Below are 4268 nucleotides of genomic sequence, written 5' to 3'. Positions count from 1 at the left end.
ATATATGGATAGATAGATATGTTTTTGTCAGTTGTAGAAAACACCTAAACGCATTTACTTGTTGCGCTGATTGTGTATTAGGGTTTGGGTCAATTGATTTACATCTGTGCAAATAATACAACCTCGCATTCATATGGAAGTGTGTACATATTGTTCCACCTGCCTTGTCAAAACAATTTATGTCAGTTTTGTTCATATTTGCCAGACATTTGCATATAATACACACTTTGACGCAGGCAGTTGTGATGCTCTGAATCTTACAGACCAATTGCTTTTGTAGTGCCGCACGTTAAGAAAAAAGCTTCAACGCATAGGTATGGTATATTCGACACAGTCTACCTGTGACTCATTATGACTTGAGTTGGAGCACAAATAGGCCTTGTCGTTCGACCAGATACTGGATCAGTCACATAAACAATTGATAGGAGGTATCAACACATGTTGCCCGCTAAAAGTGGGTCGGATTAAAATATCACCCCTGAGTCTTTAAGTACGGTGTATATAGGTACATACGTACATGAATTTTACATATCCATATATCCTTCCGAGCAATAACCTTCTCAATGAACTAATTCTGCAGACTCTGTCATGCTGGGCCGAAGAAGGATCCATGTCGAGTCTGCTTCCAAACAAACAAAATGTCACAGATTTCTCCACGAATGGGCTGTCGTCTCTTGACACACTTGCTGTGAGCTCCGCAGCCAAGGTTGCTGATATACACAGCGTTGCTAGGCAACGGAACCTACCCCCAGATGCACGATGTATTGTCTGCGATCAGAAAATCAAGACCACCTCTACGAGAGAGGCCTGTGGCTGTACCCGTAAGTGTGACGTGTGTATATATACATTTTGGCATACGTATTTTAGATGAGATGTTTGTCTTTCGGGGTACATACACATGACTTGTAGATATATGATATAGCCTTGCACACTTATGCATAATTTGCAAATCCGTCACGTGGAGTTATTGCAACGAGGATAGACTCTTCTATTGAATTGTCACAGAAGTATAGTGGTGAACTGATAGTGTAAATATGTAACAAACAATGAAGTTGCTTTGAAAATCGTTGTTGAATGGTCTAGTGTGTACTCAACTTAATTTTCTGATGCGTGTACATAATTTACCTAATTTCCTTTGATATTGATGGTGTGTTCTCTACTTACTTTATTTTATTTAATACTGCTGATGTGTGTACATAATTTACCTAATTTCCTTTGATCGTGATGGTGTGTACTCTACTTACTATATTTTCTTAAATACTGCTGATGTGTGTACATAATTTACCTAATTTCCTTTGATACTGATGGTGTGTACTCTACTTACTTTATTTTCTTTAATACTGCTGATGTGTGTACATAATTTACCTAATTTCCTTTAATATCGAGGGATTGTACTCTACTTACTTTATTTTCTTTTCTACTGCTGATGTGTGTACATAATTTACCTAATTTTCTTTGATATTGATGGTGTGTACTCTACTTATTAATTTTCTTTTATTATGATGTGTGTACTTGATTCATTTAATTTTCTTTTATTCTTCATCTAATTGTCGTTTATACTACTGATGTGTACGTACATCCAAGCCCTGGTGCTTGCAGTTGAATGCAAGTTTAGCGAAGCTTATGCTTGCTGCTTTGAGGAAACTATTTTTCAACTATGGTCTTTGTAGACTCTTTGACCATGTGTTTTGTCACTATACACACACACAAGCGAAGGTTATAGGCAGTTGTTTCGTCGTAATTGCAACTCTATCTACGTCAAGTCGGGAATCGTCTACTTAACTATAATCTCCCAGCTGACCTTACATATTCGATCCAATTCCAAACATTCGTTGTGCTTACAGCGCTGGTTGCGATCGGTTCCGTGCAGCTCCAGCACTCTAACTCTACTCTACCCTATTACCTGCATGCGTACTCTACCCTATTGCACGCCATACACACACCCATGTGTGGGCTGTGAGCTGCCTGTCCATGCTTGCTGTATGTTGTACTAATTACTTTTACCTGACCACTATGCACCCTCATACGACACAGAGTGTGGCCTGCTGTTCCATGACGACTGCTACTACGTCTCGCAGGGATGGGACAGCACCAGCAAACAGGTGCTCACACGCACTCTCGCCAATTCACTCTCCAAAGCCAACGCACAAGAGTTTGATTCACACGCGCAAAGTAAGGGGTTACATGCAACAGCACCACTACACCGAGACAGTGCGAATACATTGCAGACGGAGAGAGCATCGCCACAGGAGGAGCAGTTCCCACCAACCCAGCCACAGCACACTCAGGATCAAGCACAAGACCAGCCACAGGCACACCAGCGAGCTAAGCAGCACCACAAGCCACAGACACAGACACAGACAAAGACACAGACACCAAACAAAGTACAGGGGCACCACAGACAGGACACGCAGGAGGGGTTGGCACAGAGTCTGAACAACCAGAGCGTGCGATTCAACACGGCAACGGACAAGCAAGTGCCGTCAGTCGGGGCGGCGAAGAAGCCCAAGCAAAACGGCGGTGCCTGTAGTCCCGCGACTGACAGGAGTTTTATAGTAACGAGTACAAGTACACACACCACTGATCATGAGGGGTTTGACACTACCACGCTATCGACTAGAAGCCTGCTAAATTTAAGCTCTAATGAGCACCCACCACCCTCCCCAACCACGCTAGCTAGCACCGCTAAGTCCACCCTACAGCCACTGTCCCGTCTGCTGACCAAACCAGCCTTGGTCGCCACGCGCGCGCGCAAACGCGCAGCGTCCAGGGGCGAGAAAGACGGCACGAACATAATCCGCCCACTCACGCTCACACAGCAAGCCACTCCCCTGCAGTCCCAGTCACTGGTCAGTCTACCGGGGATGGGACAAATGGGTAAAGCCGATACACTCAGGCCCAAGTCAAGCCAGGACGCGTTGCTGTTGGCGGAGTTGGTGAGCCAGGCACAGACCCAACGGCAGAAGCTTACGCTGACACCACTGCCGCAACGCCCGCTGTTTCACACGCGGTGTCGACGCAAGGAGGCGAGTGCGTTAGAGCGAGAGGGCCGAATCACCAGGAGCAGTTTACTATTTATCAGAGATCGCTGGGCTGCGGAGCTGAAATATCGGAGCGGGTTCCGGCAATTGCAACGGTGTGTGGGAGCGTTGGCAAAGATATGTGGCCAAGGTGTTTTATACAAATGGCCGGATGTATATATGTATGTGCTTGTTCCTGTCATATTTAGTACACATATTGTGGGGAGAGGACTCTGTTACTGTTAATAGTCTGATATGTATCCTAGATTGCTGGGCTGCGGTACTGTAGTGTGGGTTGCGACATTTATAACAACAGGAGTGGGTAGTGGTACTGATATATGTCAGATTTGAACATCGATTGATACTATATATGTTTGTGCTGAGTGTTGATTCCCCTGGCTACCACATACTGAACTAAACACCGAACACCCTGCCCACTCGTAGGATCTTGCTGGCACTGCTAGTTGCCCTGTTTAAATAATATAAACATTACAATGCAGACTACGAATGCACGCATACTGCCATACAACCCAGCCACAGCATTGCATTCCCCTGACTATCACACTCTGAACTAAACACGAAACACTGCGCACTCGCAGGGTCTTGCTGGCACTGCTGGCCATCTTGGACAAACACATCGACCTCAACCGAGACTGTGACTACCATCCACTATGGCTAACACATCTCATGACGAGTGCACTGCTGAGTGACTCGGGCAATGAGCACCATCCACCATTCACACTGGAGTCAGCGTCCTGCGACGAGGCGTGGGATATACTCACGGAGGGTAAGTCGGGGACACTGTGTGTGGCGCATGTAGGTGGTGTGTGTATTCAGTCGCTGTATACTACATCTATCTATGGGTATAGTGGTATAGGTGTAGAAGTATAACTGGGTCAAAGTTGATTTTCCTTTTTGAGGTACCCCCTTCCCCAGTGCAATGGAGTTGAGCACCTACGGTGTATTCCTGGAAGCCTATGGTCCAAGTCCTACGGTACAACTTTTTAGAAAAACTTTCGTAAGTCGGAGAGTCCCTCCCACCCCCGAGGAGAGTGACCCAGTTTTATAACCCCTTGATATGTAATGTATATGCATGTATACAATCCGATATGTATGTACGTAATCTATAGTGATCTCAGTACATTATATATATATATATATATATATATGTGTGTGTGTGTGTGTGTGTGTGTGTGTGTGTGTGTGTGTGTGTGTGTATATATATATATATATATATATATATATATA

The sequence above is a fragment of the Sphaeroforma arctica genome (genome assembly GCF_001186125.1).
Source record: "Sphaeroforma arctica JP610 unplaced genomic scaffold supercont1.994, whole genome shotgun sequence".
NCBI classification, from domain to species: Eukaryota; class Ichthyosporea; order Ichthyophonida; genus Sphaeroforma; species Sphaeroforma arctica.
Note: the sequence above shows the minus strand (reverse complement) of the source record.